The sequence below is a fragment of the Engraulis encrasicolus genome, chromosome 23 (genome assembly GCF_034702125.1).
Source record: "Engraulis encrasicolus isolate BLACKSEA-1 chromosome 23, IST_EnEncr_1.0, whole genome shotgun sequence".
In the NCBI taxonomy this organism is placed as follows: Eukaryota; Metazoa; Chordata; class Actinopteri; order Clupeiformes; family Engraulidae; genus Engraulis; species Engraulis encrasicolus.
The window spans coordinates 30,957,472-30,975,859 of NC_085879.1; the positions used below are offsets into that span (position 1 = coordinate 30,957,472).

The 18,388-nt window shown below is 42.9% G+C and overlaps 1 protein-coding gene across 1 annotated transcript in view; it reads left to right on the plus strand.

Moving 5' to 3' along the window:
• chrnb4 (cholinergic receptor, nicotinic, beta 4 (neuronal)) overlaps positions 1 to 18,388 on the plus strand; it is a 62,170-nt gene that overhangs the window by 393 nt on the left and 43,389 nt on the right. The window lies entirely within an intron of this gene.

Consider the following 18,388-nt stretch of genomic DNA (forward strand, 5'->3'; position numbering starts at 1 on the left):
GGTTTTTGCCCTAAATAAACATTGTAGCAGCTTATGTTTCTGGCAAAAAAAGCTCTGTTTCTTAACAGTTTGCACACTGTAAACCAAACAAATTCAACTGCTCCACCAGCAGGAAATGAGATTTCTGCCGAAGATAGACAGGCGCATGTAGTATCACACTTCTGCTACGGGTCCCCATTCCCTGACTGAGGTCATCTGTGGTCGGCTCTCAGTCTCTTTCTTCGGGGTCAGTCACTTTACCGAGATGGAAACCTTGTTCTGCCCTGGTCGGGCCGTCTAAAAAAAAAGCTCTCTAAAGCGCAGTTTCGCTGCAGGCGGGGCGCATTCATCTCCTCTCGGTATTGTGTGTTTACAAACTGCGCGGCCCCGAAGCGGCAGCATCTCTTGGCTAAAATGATGTTGGGTCCTGCCAGGGAATTCCTCTTTGTGTTGTTAAGTCTCTTTAGAAGTCATGTGACTGAGTGGTGTGGTGACCCCAGGCTCAGGGACAGCCAACAGAGAGAGAGAGAGAGAGAGAGAGAGAGAGAGAGAGAGAGAGAGAGATGAAGAGAGAGGAGAAGAGATGAGAATGAGAGAGAGAGAGAGAGAGAGAGAGAGAGAGAGAGAGAAATGGACCTGTCTTGGAGATGTCTATTTGGCGCGCGCGCACACACACACACACACACACACACACACACACACACACACACACACACACACACACACACACACACACACACACACACACACAGGCAGGCAGGTAGCCTGGCCGCGCCAAAAACCCCTACAGCAAAGCTGTGCCCCCGGGAGCAAATTCATTTTGCGGCCACTAGGGGCGTCTAGATTTCTAGGCTAGCAGGCAGGCATATAGAATGGGACTTGTTTATGTCTATTCAGCAGATCCAGAGGATTGATTGTGACAGACACAATGATACCTCAGCAGCTGATGGATGGCACGAGTTGGAAGAGGTCACTCACGCGCTGTAGAGTTAAAGATGTTTTAGAGAGAGAGAGAGAGTGAGGGAGAGAGAGAGAGAGAGAGAGATGGGGGGAGGAAGAGGAAGATGAATAAAGAGAGGGGTCACACGTTGTGGAGTTATTGCTGCTGAGATGAGCTCAATATGTTTTAGAGAGAGAGAGAGAGAGATGGGCGAGAGAGAGGAAGAGGAAGAGAGAGGAAGACAAAGAGAGAGAGAGGTCACGCGTTGTGAAGTTATATTCCTGTGATGAGCTGAAGATGTTTTAGAGAGAGAGAGAGAGAGAGAGAGAGAGAGAGAGAGACAGACGAATAAAGAGACAGGTCATACGTTGTGGAGTTATTAGTGCTGAGATGAGCTGAAGATATTTTAGAGTAGTTGGTTTCTCAACAGGGGCGGTACAGCACCCCAGGGGGTGTTGGAAAGCTCTAGGAGGGCGTTGAGAAGGATACTGCTGAGGGGGCGGTGCTTAATTGACATTGGGGGACATTAGTCCATTTGATTTTTTCATACTAAGGGGGGCGTTGTCGTCTGGTGAGGATGTCAAGGGGAGCGCTGGGAGGCTTGTGATGAGGCGAAGGAGGCGTTTCTTCAAAAAAGGTTGAGAACTATTGTTTTAGAGAGAGAGAGAGGAAGAGTAAGAGAGAGAGAGGATGAGAGAGAGGGGGGGGTGAAGAGAGAGGTAACGCGTTGTAGAGTTATTACTCCTGAGAGCTGAAGATGTTTTTGAGAGAGAGAGAGAGAGAGAGAGGAAGATGAAGAGAGAGAGGTAACACGTTGTGGAGTTATTACTCCTGAGAGCTGAAGATGTTTAAGAGAGGGGACGAAGGAAGAGAGAGAGGAAGATTTTTTTTTCTCTGAAACTTTAGAAATCCCATTCACAACACTAAATGTTTCATGGGACCGTTCTGAACTATCAAGAGCTGGGAGAAACCTTGTGGATATTATTGAAGAGTGAAGTTGTGCAGTGGTTCATTTGAGAGAGAGAGAGAGAGAGAGAGAGAGAGAGAGAATGTTGTGCACTTTTATATGATATACAATTTCAGACTTACATATAGGCCTACATCAGTCAGACAGACATGGACAGACAGGAGATGTACACTTTTGGCCATCTTGTCTCTTCTTTTTCCTATGACTAAACTGTGTTTACACTTTAACATGAACATACACGTAGGTACAGTACGTCTGTTCAAATGACAGACAGACAGACAGACAGACAGACAGACAGACAGACAGACAGACAGACAGAGAATGTGTTTCCAGGTTTGCCATCGTCTCCTCTGTTTGTCTCTTCTTTTCCCTATGACTAATACTGATGAATATAATTACTAGTACATCTGTTCAAATGACTGAGACACAGACAGATAGACAGACAGGCAGACTGTGTTTCCAGAATGTGTGACCTGCAGGGGTGCATTTCTCAAAAGCACATAGTTGGTAACTACATTAGTAACTATGTTGTTTGCAATGCAATTTCCCATTGGCAACTTCAGAAGTTGCTAACTGGCTTAAACTTTTGAGAAACGCACCCCAGGTTTGAGATCATCTCCTCTATTCTCTCTCTGGTCCACGGTGTCCTCAGAATATGCTGTGCTGTGTCTAACAGACGCCTTAAATCTTGATAAGCCCTGGATGCTATCACCCTCTCAATATCGATCACTGATGGATGAACCACTATGGAACGCACTGTTAATCAAAGCTCTCTCTCTCTCTCTCTCTCTCTCTCTCTCTCTCTCTCTCTCTCTCTCTCTCTCTCTCTCTCTCTCTCTCTCTCTCTCTCTCTCTCTCTGTGTCTGTCTCTCTCTCTCTCCTTTTCTTTCTTTCTCTCTCTCTCTCTCGCTCTCTCTCTCTCTCTCTCTCTCTGTGTCTGTCTCTTTATCTCTCTCTCCATACCTCTCCCCCAAACACACACACACACACACACACACACACACACACACACACACACACACACACACACACACACACACACACACACACACACACACACACACACACACACACTGCAGCCTGAACTTTGTGCCAGGCAGCCTGCTGTGCCTGTGCTTGTGTGTGCGGGGTACGGCTGTAGTGTACTGTATTGCACCTCGTGTAGGAGGCCAGATTGCTAAGGCTGCAGATTCGCACCACTGCAGGACATTATTTGGCAGCGTATACGGTATATACCTGTATGTGTAGCCGAGGTCAGCCGGCTCAGTGCAGAGTGCAGACCCAGTCTCGAACCTGTGACCTCAAGCCAAACTCGGGCATGCGGCACAGTAGGACATGTTCGCAAAGGTGTCAAAAGTAAAGTAGATTCATAGCTTTTACACCATTTACTCCATCGTACCTAATGAGATGGACTGTTGTTACTGAAAAAAAAAACCAGAAACCCCACAAGAACCCACCGCAAATTTGATCAGCTGATCGCAAGACAAGCACACAGGTCTTCTGGTTACTTAGATAATCTCTGCATGTTCGTACTTCATAGCCTCTTTGTGTAGATGGGCCCGTCGGTGGGTCGATTCAGTCTTTGGGGAAAAGACTCAACTACATCATAACAACATGGCTATGACATTACTGAGAACCTTTAGTAACAGAGTAATCCTTGCAAGGTGTTTCTTGTTTTTGTTACATAGAAGATGTTCAGGTCTTTTTGACCCGGACCTATAGAAAAATATTCACACTCATGTTCCCTTCATCCTGTTCGAGAATGTCTGAGTATATATGCTTCTGAGGGTGAGATACAGAAAAAGAAAGATAAGGAGACTGTGAAGAAAGTGAGCAAACTCAATCCAAGCTCTCATATTGAGCCACTAGTGTTCCTCTCGCACAAGATTCCAACATTGATGCTCAACTGGAGGAACAAACAATATCTGCACTCTGGCCCATAGCCCATTTTATTTGGCCCGCTAGATCTTTCACATCAAATGTGTATTACAGTTGTTCCACATACACATACATTCATAGTACACATTACATTAGAGTGCACATTAGTATACACATTATATATATAGGTCTATTAATGTGACAAAATTGGGTGTGTCACAGGGATATGAGTGGTCCCTGGTCAGTGTAAAATCTCTTTTATGACAGAATATTGTGCAGACATATTTGAACTACCATGTGAGTGTTTGTGAAACTTGCCTTTCATCATCACTTGCACAAATACTGAGTTTGGCCAGCGATTTCATCCCAGATTTTGATTTTGACCAACTGTGAATTTGAGTTTGACACCCTTGCCATATATCGTGCACAAATATTCAGGGAGAAAGTACAGTATACTGTGCACTTCAGCCAGAGCCATCAGCTCAACGTAAGTGGTTCTAGTTTCCTGTGTTTTTCTAATTAAGGTAAGGAAGGACATCCCTACAGGAAGGAGAACATAATCATGTTGTCTGTGGGTCATCTTTTATCAGCTCAATAGCACAAAAGGTCAGACTGTTCATGAGACCACTGACTCTATCCATGGATGGTTATCTATGGTGTATCAGTGGAGGTTTTACCAGTGGGTCAGATTGTTGTCTGGTTACCGGCTAAATCAATTTTGAGAGACATGTTCTTCAGTTCTGCTGTGCAAAACAGACATACTAACTCATTTTTTTAATATAATTCAGCTGTGCAAAACAAACATAGCCTACTAACTCAGATCTAATTCAGTTGTGAAAAACTAAGGTACCAAATTTAAAAAGATTGCATTAAATTGTGCTATTCAGACCTGATTTTCATAGTGTGCCTGTAAAGCACTTTCAAGAGGCATACTTTAAAGGTAGCTCATGTAATTCAAAATGGCAGACATTTAGAAGATCCACCCATTCTTGTAGGAAAAGTGTAAATGTCCAAGTAATATTAAATACTTGGAAATGTATGGTGGTGGCAAATGCTATTGAAAACAATTACTATTGTGAATGTGCAGTGTAAATCTTGGAAATAAACTGCAAATGAGCTTTAAGTAGAACTTTTTGAGACCTGACATTGAGAGTATGTGGATGTAACATCTCAAAGACCTGATTTGTATGCAGACTTCTGGGCTGCAGCTGTGGCAGTAATTGTGGAAAAAGATTGGCTGATACGCTCCAGCAGCACTGTGCAATTGGACACCAGTGGCAAGACAATCGTTGAGCCATGCATGCCTAAATTAATTTGTTCCAAATAACACCTCAAAATAACATCTCTTTCGGCTGCAGCACCATTGTAATAAGTAATTCTGTCTTCTTCCTAACATCTTGGAGTGAAAGAAGTGGTGGCTGCCTGGTGGTGAGTGGTTGGAATACATATGAGCTATGAAGAAAGATTACAGATCTTTGATGCAAACTTTCAAGGCGTATTTCCAGGTTTCTATGTTTGTGTGGGTATATGGCACTGAGCTGTGGCCTAATGGTTATGGAGACGGTCTTAAGAATAGAGGGTTGTAGGTCAGAATCCCACCCTTACCTCGTCCTACACCTCCATCCATGACTGAGGTGCCCACCTATCCCCACATTGCTTCAGGGACTGTAACCAATACCCTGAAAATAATTGTGAGTCGCTTTGGATAAAAGTGTCAGCTAAGTGTAATGTAATGTAACGTAATGTAATGTGCCTATAGAGCAACACACTGTAGTTTCTGCTACAGACCTTTGTCATATCAGTCCTCAACTTTGCTCGTTTGACCTCGTGCTACTACAACCCCCAAGCTCTTTCTGCTTTGCGTTCCTCCAATGGCAGTTACGTTTTACACTAGTCTTGGGCCTAAGCTCTTGTGGACTTTATGGCTCTTTAATTGTATCTCTTTCAACTCCTTCGTTTCGTGTTTTATATTCATTTACATTTACTTATTTATTATCTATCTATCTATCTATCTATCTATCTATCTATCTATCTATCTATCTATCTATCTATCTATCTATCTATCTATCTATCTATCTATCTATTTTAGTTTCCTCTCTTGTCTCTATTTCTTTCTTCTTTCAGTCTAGGGTAGAATGCCCTAATGTGGGACAATTTTTGTCACTTCAACTTTGGTGGTTTATTAAAATGTAATGACAACATTTCAATACAAACAAATTACACCCTTTTCATCCTCTAGTTATGCTCTAATCAAATAAAACCTTTAAAAACATGTTATGTGTTTCTAATTCGAATAATTTGGATATTAATGTAAGTTGGTCAAAAACCATGGTTATCCCTAAAGTGGGACAATCGGTTTCCTAATGTGGGACAGTGTATATTAAAAGGTCTCTAAAACATGTTTGTGTAGATATTAATTCAAAATGTGATCTGCCACTCTTTAAGACATATCAGCTACACATTTAGAGCATGTTTTCTGAATTATTTTTACTTTCTTTTATTGGTAAATATGACTCAGACTGTTTGAACCCATTGCACACAATTGGTCACTTCAACATGGCAGCTCTATTTGAGGAAAGAACTTCCGGTTTTTGGACCCAAATGTTGTGTTGATAGCTGTGCTCCAGTAGATTAGGCCAGAAAGACTGAAATACATCTATGATATAGATATAAATATCCATTTTCTTATGTGGACATGGTGTTTGACTTCATAGTAATTGTTTGACTTATTAAATTACTACTTTTATAACTGTCCCACATTAGGAAAATCTTGTGTCCCACTTTAGGACGCACCTATCCTAAAGTGGGACACTAATAATATGGTTTAAAAATAAAATATTACATTATTTTATATACACCACACATTATTTTCTGATGAACATATACCTACCCAACATATTTATCAAAAAAATTACAATGTTGTTTTGATTGGAATTGATTTATACCCTAAAGACAAATTTGGCCAAATGCTATGTAATTTGCCATTTGATGGACTTCACCCAGGGTCCTTCTTCTTAATCGTAACCCCTCCCTGGAGTATTACTATACATTTACCAAATCATGATATTATGATAACAGGATGATAGGGCTTTTATTTGGTTATAGTTATGTAAACATTTACCAACTTGGGGCAAAGCTACACCCCTTAAACCTTAAGGTGTCCCACATTAGGCATCGTCCCACTTTAGGGCATTCTATATTTTCTACCTCACTCCATTATTTTTTATTTTTAACAATGTTGTTTATCCATTTGTTAAGCACTTATAGCTGCATACCTTGTATGAAATTGTGCTATACAAATACAGTTATTAGTCAGCCTGTTACTATTAAGCTTGACATCTGTATAGCTGAACGCATAGTAGGCCTACCTTCACCCCCCCCCCACCCCCCCACACACACACACACACGCACACACGCACACACACACACACACACACACACACACACACACACACACACACACACACACACACACACACACACACACACACACACACACACACACTCTGACCGCCTGACTGACTGTCTGTCTTTTCCTATCTCCATATCTGCCATTCCCATCCATCTGGTCTGCCCCACTATGAATGCCTAAGTCATTCCCATCCATCCTGTTACTTCACTCGCCTGTCTGTCTTCATTGCCGTCTGTGTCTCCTTTCCTCTTTCTCCTCATATCTCTCCATCCCCTCATCCTCCTTTCCCCATCCCTTCCTCCTCCTCTCCTCATCCCCTCATCTTTCCCCATCCCCTCCTCCTCCTTTCCTCACCCAGACTCCCCCATTCCTCAGTATCCTCTCTCTGCAACGTCTCCACACCTTTCCCCATTCCCTCACCCTCTCTTACCTTCCCATCCCCAATGCTCATCTCATCCTCATGGGTAAGTAGTTAGGGCTCAAAAAAATGAAGGGCAGGAGACTGTGGCACTCCGGTTTCTTATTCTTTACTTTTTCTCAAAGGCAAATGGACTGCCCGGCGCGTTTCGACCTACACTGTCTTTCTCAGGGTGGTTAGGGCGTCAGACTAGCAACCCAAAGGTTGCTGGTTCGAGTCCTGACCTGCCAGGTTGCTGGGGGAAGTAATTAACCAGTGCTCTCCCCCATCCTCCTCCAAGACAGCGGCACCTTGAGAATGGTACTGTCCCGCCGCACTGCTGCCTCGGGGCGCCATTGGTGGCTGCCCCCTTGCAGGGGTCAGGCATAAATGCAATTTTGTTGAGTGCAGTTTGCAGTGAACACTTGTGTGCTGTGGAGTGCTGTGTCACAATGACAATGGAAGTTGGAGTTTCCGAGTAGGGCTTTCACGCTTTCACCCTCCTCCTGTTCAACCCCACCCTCATCCTCATCAGTCTCCACTCTTTGAATCCACATCCTTCCCCAGCCCACCCTCTCCTGTCCTCACCATCCCTTCCTGATTTTCCCATCTCATCCTATCCAGTCCCTCACCCGCTCCCCATCAAAATACTCTCTCTGCATCCCTTCACTCAGTGATTCTTAAAAACTGTAGGCCCAGGCCCACATCCAGCCCTCAACCAGTTCGTCTCCACCACAGTTGTATGAAGTAGAAGTAGGCCTCTTGCAGAGGTAATAACAACACTAGTGGTATATGATATGATTTCCACTATATAATATACCACTAGTGTTGTAAGTACACCTGTAAGAGGACATCCACTTATACTTAACCCATTTTAGCCTGATTACTCATACAGTATATGTTATTGGACCTTTAGGTGCCTGGAGACACATATACGCTGCATTGAGGCTCTTGAGATTTTAGCTTTTTTTATATATAAAATGTTGGTTTGTTGCAGCTGAATTAACACATTCTAATGCAGGATTAGGGTCTTAGGGTTTAAAATAATGCAACTTATTTCATGTTGCATCAGAGGCTAAGATATTTAAGTTATTATAGGCTGAAGGCAACTTTCCTAACAAGGGTTTAGGCATTCAGCCTGCGTTTTTTGCCGGTGCTTTAGGCATTAATGTGTTAATACAACTCTGGGGCACATTTCTTGAAACCATAGTTGCTAACCTGGTTTAGCTACTCTGTTGTGTGTAATGTAATTTCCCATTGACAACTACCTAAGTTGCTAACTGGCTAGCAGATATGCTTTCCAGAAACGCACCCCCTGGCCCCCATCTCTCTCCCTATCCTTCCCCATTTCTCTTTCACAGCTCTCCTCACCCTCCACATCCTACTAGTCTCTTTCTGTATCCCCATTCTCCAGAAATAAAACATCACCCCATCCTCCCCTGCCCCTCTCCATCTTCCAGCCACCCAAACTGTACCCTTGTCCAAAACCTCCTCCCCTCTTTTCCCCTCCCCTCTCCCCTCCTCTTCCTTCTTTTCCTGCCCTCTTTTCCCCTCCCCTATCCCCTCCTCTTCCTTCTTTTCCTGCCACTCTTTTCCCCTCCCCTCTCCTCTCCCTTCCTTTCCTCCTCTCTTTTCCCCTCTCGTCTCCTCTTCCAACCTTTTCTTCCCTCTATTCCTCTCACTTTTCCTCCCCTCTTCTCCCCTCTCCTCCTCCTTCCTCCCCCCCTCTTTTCCCCTCCTCTCTCCTCCTCCATCCATCCTGCCAGCTGCCCCCCCCCTCCATGCTCAGTAGTCTGTTAGTCTTCATGTTGTCTATCTGCTTCTCCTGAATTGAGTTAGCCTCATCCACTTACCCTGCGTCTGATGTGGTTACTGTCACTAAGCATTTCTACTCCAGTCCCGGTCTGCCAGTCCCCTTTCAGCAGCCTGCAGGCAGGCAGGGTTGCCAGATGAGAGATTGATTTCCAGCTAAAGAAAAAAAATGCTCAAAACCCGCCTGGAAACGCTAAATCCTGCCCAGTTTGAACTTAATTCTATTGATTTCTACTGATTTCTATTCATTTCTGGCCATAAATTGGCAGAAAAACCCGCCCAAATGCCCTTTTCACATTTCGCTTTACCTGCCGAGGCCATCCTAAGCAGCCCAATTGGGCAGTAAATCGCCCAATCTGGCAACGCCGTGTGCGGTACTGCTTGTTGCGGCTACTGCTTCTGTTGTTTTTGTAGTTCATGTATAGGTGACTGACCGATAATAGTGCACAAATCGTCACTGGTCAGCAGAAACCTTGTAACTCCACTTTCTGTTATATCTTAATTTTTTTCAAAACCTATATTAATCAACATTTCATCATTAAAATTGGGCTTTAACTAATTTATAAAAGTCATATAGGCCTACTCATGGAAACTGACCAATGTAACTGATTTTTATATCTTTTAAAAATAATTTAATGAATAAATTAGTTTCTGAAAGGTGGTGATATGATGTTTCTGCCTGACAGCGATGAAATGCCTTATTCAGTCTTGTTCAATAACTATTTGAATTCAAATTTGGATTGGCGGACATGCATGTTGAGTAGACGTTGCAAGCCTAGCAAACTGTCAATCCTAGTAATACCTCTACATATTGTACATTGTACATGCATTACATATGTAGGGTAGACTGAGTACAGTTGGGTACACTTTTATTTTTGTCCCTTTCCACGCACAAATTAGACTATTAAAAGGTCATAAAAAGAAAGTTGTTTTGGACAGAACATATTTTCAGGATATGGGCAAATATATAATTAAGGAATTATATCTCTACGATGTTTAATGTTTATGTAATTAATCAAACAAAAAATGTGCACTTTTGTCCCAACTGTACCCTAGCTAAAAAACGGTGGGGTACAGTTGAGACATAGCAGTGTACAGTTGAGACACCATTCAATGGAAGGTAATAGCCATGGGAGCTAATAGCATGGCCGATAACAAAATACTGTGCTCAACTGTACCCGTTAGCATCTTTACATTTTTTTTACATAGTGAAATTAGCACTACAGGCTAGCGTCTAAACTGTCCCCTTCTGAGATCACACATTGATAAAGATTTTTAATTGGTTTTAACTGTTATGATGTCAGGAAACATGTCTGCTTTTAGAGGTGTAATGAAATTCCACCATGTCTGTCATTGGTATCAGGGCCGCATTAAGGTGGCTGGGAGGCCCCTCGGTTACAGGTGGTTGTAGGCCCCATCAAAAGGCAAATTTTGTGACACACTTTCATGGACGGTGTCATAATTCAAAGATAGTGATTGAGGATGACATGTATGAACACGATTAAAAGTCAATGCATTATGAGTGATTTTTTTTGCAGTATGAGTGAGTTTTTCAATAGGCCTACTGCATCTTGTCATAATTATGCATTTTCTCAATTTTGTCACCCCTTTGGCCAATCAGGGCCCCCCTGGCAGGTGTTAACCCTAGGGCTGCAGCCATATCTAGCCTTTGCGTTAATTCAGCCCTGAGTGAGATTACATGCACATGGCTTGAAGGCGCACGGCATACAGTACAGTGAATTGTATTTACCCTCCTCAACCATCACACACACACACACACACACACACACACACACACACACACACACACACACACACACACACACACACACACACACACTCGCACACACACACACACACACACACACACGCACTCACGCACGCAGACACACACGCACACAAACACACACACACACATGCACACACACACACACACACACACACACACACACACACACACACACACACACACACGTGAACAGGGGGCAGACATAACAACAACATATTGTCATTGATGCGTGTTGTGTGTCTGTCTACTGTCAGACCCTTCCAGTCTACCCAATTATCTTTCTCTGTATGTGTCTGCCTCACTCACTCTACAGCAGCCTCTGTGTGTGTGTGTGTGTGTGTGTGTGTGTGTGTGTGTGTGTGTGTGTGTGTGTGTGTGTGTGTGTGTGTGTGTGTGTGTGTGTGTGTGCGTGTGTCTTCACAGCGCCCTGTGTATGTATCTGGCGGTGCCTGTCTAGTTCCAGACCGGATAACAGCACATAAAGAAAAGCATTTTTCTGTCATTCTCGCTGTGTTCTGGTTATTGTAAACAAAGTTAGAGGCGAGCCTTGACAGACTAATATCAAGCATACAACGTCCAGACATACCCCGTAGACATACTTCAAAACAAGAGCAGTGGAGGAGACGCACTCACACTGTCGCCTAATAATTCTCACAGTTTTTGACTGGCTGCTGAATCCCACATAAAGCGTAGATCAAGTCTAGTCAAGTCGATTTTATTGTCAGTTTCTTCATATGCACAGGTCATACAAGGAAATTGAAATTACGTTTCTCTCTCATGAAAGGACACAGACATTCACAGGACTGACATTTTACAGACTGACAACAAAGTGCCAGACAGGACAAGTAAGTAGTGATGAACAAATAACAGTAAAGTGATGAAGTAATAAATAACTACTGAGCGTTTAACATTGGTGAGTAACAGTGAAGTGATGGAGTACAAGATGAATGAAGAACGCAAAGGACCTCGACTATTTAGCTTAGGTCCTTTCCGTTGTACACGCAGTTATACTGTACAATATGTTGCCTTGGTATATAGCAAGCTAAAAGACATGTTGTCAATTACTGCATGCTCCTTGCTTTTGTATGGAAGAATGATATATCAAGTTATTCTCACAGCATCATGAAAGCATACAAATACAAATAAAAAGCTAAAAGTATGAAATTGTGCCTCAGGTGGTGAAATCAGATATTAGACAGACCCCTCAGTGGTGGGGGGTGATGGATTCAGGTAGGGGTGGGCGATATGACGATATTAAATCGTGAATCGTGAAATCGAGTACAACATCATTTCGAATCTGCCAAAAGTGGAGAAATTGCATAGATCGTCTTGCAGAGAGGATGTTTACTATCAGTATAAGAGTGTTGTCTACTTACTTAGTGTTGTTGTCCTCACTTTTATTCTTTACATTATTCTATTTCAATTGTGCACCTTATGTAAGTTTCATCAGTGTGTTAACATCTAATTAATTGCTAATTACAATTTGCAAGTACCATATATAAAATGCTCGTTTTTTTTTGTTTTTTTTGTTTTTAGTTTTTCGATGGAAGATCGTGATAAAATAACGGAATTGGATGTTTTATGATATTTTGCCATATCGCCCTAGATTCAGGGTCACAGGGGTCATGGGATGGAGGGGGATTTGTCAGTTCACCCCTCAACTTAATTAGAATATTTTTTAAGTATGGCATAACTAAGGACAGTGTAACCTCTTTGCACATATGGGCCCACTGGACATTATAGTAGGTCTAGAGTGCCTTTGGAAGATTGTCATTACAATTTTCCGGACAATAAGGGGTTGAAATTACGAAACCTTGTGTGATGGGGATGGGAGATTGTCACAGCCAGGATTAACAAAGAAAAGACACGCACATCCGTTTCAAAATGGGTGCTGGAGTCTGACTAGCCAAGTCAAATAATAGCAAAAATAAAGTTTGCAACACCAAATTACCGTTTATCTTATGTTAATGTGATGTTTCGGGCAGCATGCCCTTCATCAGACCTGTCACATGGTCGCAGGGGTGAAGGGACAGTGGTGTGATGGTCACATACCTCCGAAAGGGAGCGGGGACGGAACGCAGCCTTTTGGGTTCGGACCAGTGGGAGGAAAGGGCATTTTTCTGCTCTCTATATCTGTTGTGCACTGGGTTGTACTGTTACTGGGTTGTACTAATGAAGGGTATGGAGGTGTGGAGGTGATGGAGGTGGGTGGGGGACGTGTCACAGGGTCACAGAGGTGATTGGATGGAGGTGTGAGGCGGGTGGGGGTCAGGGTCACCAGACCTGTCCACTCTGACCTCAAGCCTACTCCGTCATCCCGCCCCCCTGTTGGTAAGTTGGAGCCATGGTTATTGTGTGTGTGTGTGTGTGTGTGTGTGTGTGTGTGTGTGTGTGTGTGTGTGTGTGTGTGTGTGTGTGTGTGTGTGTGTGTGTGTGTAGTGTGTAGTGTGTAGTGTGTGTTCGTTTTTGATAGAAGGCTTCCAGTGGCTTGCTTTGACAACCATCCCATCTGTTGTTCGGAGCGATGGAGCAACTTTACACGCACGCACGCACGCACACACACACACACACACACACACACACACACACACACACACACACACACACACACACACACACACACACAGTCCTCCCCATTAGACATCAAGGCCACAAGGCCAACACAGCGTGGGCCATAGAGACACTATGTATGGCACACACACGTGTGACCGCGCACACACACACACACACCACCACCACCACCACCACCATCATTTGATTTTTTGTTAAATATGCTAATTTCTAATTTAATGCATGGCATGGACATGGCCTATGTGTGCAGCCCTTTGTACCCCATGGTTGTACATTTAACTCTTAGTAAGAGCAACACAAGGGATAAAAGCGACAGTGATTGCTAAAAAACAGAACTGTCGCCGAACCGCATCATAACTAATTTGCACAATATTCAAGGTCAACTACAAACTGTCGCTCGAGTTGCTCAAATCGCCTATGATGTCCTCATCAGAGACAGAGAGCATTAAAGATGCACTTTGTAGGATGGTGGCCAGAGTAGTTATTGCAACTATGCTGCTCATTGAAACTGTGCTGCCTATTGCCAAATGTGATCTTTTCATGAATATTTCCTAAATAATAAACTAATATTTACTTGTATGTCCAAAGTACAATATGTTTTGTAGCTAAAAATGTCTACAAATGTAAACAAAAAGACATGGAGAAGATTCCCCTTTTTTCCCCAAAATTTTCCCAGGCATAATGAATACTTAAAATTTGATGGGGTTGCGAATTCATTAAAAAGTAAAAAAAAAAAAATATAATAATAATAATAATAATAAAATAAACATTTGTGAATGGGCAGAATGAATTCTGGAAAGAAAGCAAACTATTACTACTAAAACTACAATTTTACACACTGCACCTTTAATACCATAACAGCAGGGGCACAATCACGCTTTGTTAGGGCTTCCGCACACCGGCTCCGACAAAAGTGCTGAGCACTGCTCAGCTAAAATTCGATTCCATTGTTTTCAATAGAACCACGCACACTGGCGCCGATGTCCACGGACATTTGCCGATGTCGGATAGCAATTAGAGACAAGTTCTATTTTGTCGCCTCCGCCCGTTGACTATTAATGCAATGTTCGGGTGAAATTGGGTTTGGAGGTCCGAATTATCTCGGAAGCGAAAGTGCGCCGCAGTGCTGTCGGAGCCAGTGTGCGGCCGGCCTAATACCCACCAGTGAAGGCCTACTGTTATGGATTTCTACTAACAAACCTAATAACCCACCAATGGAAGTAATACTCACTGACGTACAGTACTCACAGTACTGTAATAGCTGCAGCTTCCTGTCCATGTGATTCACATTATGTGCAAGTCCAGGGACATGTTTGGTGTGTGTATATAAGTGACTTATAGGGGACGTGCTTGCAGGGACATGCTTATTTTGCCTGATGAAGACCGTTGCACTTTCACCATTAAAATAACACAGAAGACGTATTGCAGACTTTATTCACGTTCATTGGATTATTGCTTAGAGTAGAGTAGAGAGTATCGTTTATTGATCCCAGGGGGAAATTAAGGTGTCAAGTAGCATACACACATAAATAAAGACATTGCCCACAAGACATAACACACACATTTACACATAAAATAGTCATATATAGTTCACTGTTACATACATTTTGTCAAGGCATCTCTCTCTCTCACACACACACACACACACACTCACACTCACACACAACACACACTCACACACACACACACACACACACACACACACACACACACACACACACACACACACACACACACATATATATATATACTGTAAATATATATATAGTGAACACCCAGGTACTTGTATGTGGAGACTGTCTCCACTGTCTCCCCCTCGATGGAGACAGGCACCAGGGGTGGGGTGGTTCTGCACCATTTGACAAAGTTCTCCACCAGTCCTCTGTACTCCCCCTCCTGCCCATCTTTGATGCATCCAACAATGGCTGTGTCATCCGAGAACTTTTGCATGTGGCAGGTCTTCCTGTTGTAGTTGAAGTCAGTGGTGTACAGGGTGAACAGCACGGGGGAAAGCACTGTTCCTTGTGGAGCTCCAGTGCTGCTGACTACAGTCTCTGATGTGAGGTCACCTAGTCTGACGAACTGTATGGTAGTCTGTGATCCAGTTGACCAGCCCCGTCTCCACTCCCATCTGCAGTAGTTTTTTTCTCAACAGGAGTGGCTGTATTGTGTTGAAGGCGCTGGAGAAATCAAAGAACATGATTCTAACAGCACTGCTTCCTTTGTACCAGGTGAGAATGCACTCTGTGCAGCAGATACAGAAGAGCTTTCACTGTCCTGCACCTGGCCCATCAGGTGGGATGTGCACACATCTACTCCTGTGAACATGCTTGCTGTGTGCCTTAAATTACACATGCACACATGCGATCCAGAGCACTTTGCACGATACTGGAGGCATCATCAAGAGGGTAAATAGTCAAAGATGCTCTCATTAATACAACAGTAATATCACGCACAATGAGATGTCTTGCATGCTTTGTTTTGTTGTTGTTTTTTTCTCACATTTTTGCATTTTGATATTTGTATGTCATTACTGTATGGTATCAGGTAAATAACATGCTGTGACTATTGTTAGTTTTAACTTTAACTTTAAGGTTTTTGTTTAACCTTTTTTTTGGTTTTGGGGTGGGTGGGTATTGATCACTGCCTTTGTAATTCCTTTATTTCCCAGCTTGGGAATTTGTTCAGAAATAAAAAACAGTGAATCACAAAAAAACCCAACAATAATAATACTAGTAGTAATCGTAATAATAATGACTTTATTTGTATAACAATTCATACAAGACACACAGTTCGATGCTCTTAGCAGTTCCTAACAACAACAATGATAAAACAATAAAATAAAATAAATCAAGGTATGCAAGTCAAGCACTCTTCTATGCTGTATATCCAGTGAGGCCCGTCTAAGCACCTGCCTCAAGAGGCCATAAAAGCCTAACAGGACCAGAAAGAGCGGATGGTTCTTTTCGTAATACACTCACAATATGAACAGAAACAGAACTGAATACTTTGCTGTCGGCTCAGTCTTTGGTCCACTTGTGAGAGGACTGAGTTTGGTTCACTTAAAGGGGACCATATGTGAAAATACCCTTAAGGGCCGTACACACACGTCGCTGCTATTTACTTGCTACTTGCTCTCTCGCCTACTTGCCACTCGCTCTGGGTGATTTTGTTTACTGGTTGTCAAGGGCGTAACTTTATGCTGACAATTGGGGGGGTCAAGATTTCCATCTAAATGAATTAAATGGCTAAACAGTTTTCTTCAGTATTTGCATGTACAGTTATGTATGTTACCTGGTCATTTGTGCCTCCTGCGCTGTCTCTCTCTGTACTCTCTCTCCCTGTTTTTGGTCATCCGATTCTCCTTCGCCTCGTTCTCTCCCTCTGTCTTCAACTGATGCACTTCCTCCATCACCTCCTTTCTGTTGCTCAACTGCTACATCTCCTCCGTTGCCTCTCTCTCCTTCAACTGCTGCACCTCCTCTGACACCTTCATACTCTATCTCTTGAACTGGTTCACCTCCTTTGTCACCTCCTTCTCTCTCCCTCTCATCTGTGCTTCCTCGTCTCTCTCTCTCTGGACACCCGTCTCTCTCTCATCACCTGTACCTCCTTGGCCTTGGATCTCTCTTTGGTGACCTGCACAATCAAGTTTTTGAACCTGATATAAAAAAAACCTCAGTTAATGTTCAAATGGCTTGGCAGCAAACTCACATCAGAGTTTTAGAGAATGCATTTTCCCAATCAGGCTAAAGTCAAGCTGTCAGAAAATCTCCATTTGTAATGTGGCATATAGCAATAAAGCAAAGATGAGTTAATGAATTAATTAATTAATTAAAAACATTCCTACCCTTTGCTTAGTAGGCCTAATTCATATGATCAGAAGAAAGCTACAGTCAGAGATGGTTGATAAAATCTTTGATGCAGTGCCAAATATGAATGACATATCCCAACCATCAATCACTAATCAGGATGCTGCACAAATAGGATCTCTTGTCTGCTGTTCGCCATGTTGTTAATCATATGATCAGAAGAAAGTTGCTGTGGTAGAAATTAAAGTAGCCTGCTGGCTACATAATATCCCATACCCATTATTCATACAATTGACTGTTGTTTTTTTTTTTAATAACTAAATATACAGTGGCGACTGGCGACAAAAATATTGAGAGGACCTCCTCTGTCTCACTCCAAGCACAGCCACGCATAGTGTCACGCGAGGAAGGAACCCCTTGTCTCCCCAACCCTCTCTCGTGTCTCTCTTCATTACTTCACTGGCGAAACAAACTGTAATCGCTTGGCTGTTGTCAACAAATGCGATTTTGAAAACAAAATATAATGCCACAATACATCTTATTTAAAATGGATGTGTTTACTATTGGTGTCAAAAAACTTACAGGCATTTTGGTTCAGCTGCATTGAACAAGCTTCTCATTTGAAGTGGATACTATCATAGGAAATCACGCAGGCAACTGGACAGGGGGTAACCAAAAACTACTTAAATGACGTGAAATAAAACAAACAGACGTCCGATTGCTAGGGTTTCACAAAATGTGTTGGTTTGAGGGAGTAAATATCCCAAGTGCTAGCCATCAACGTCCAAAATAGCCAGCCACGTCCAGTGTTATTGAACTAGCTGTCTGTCG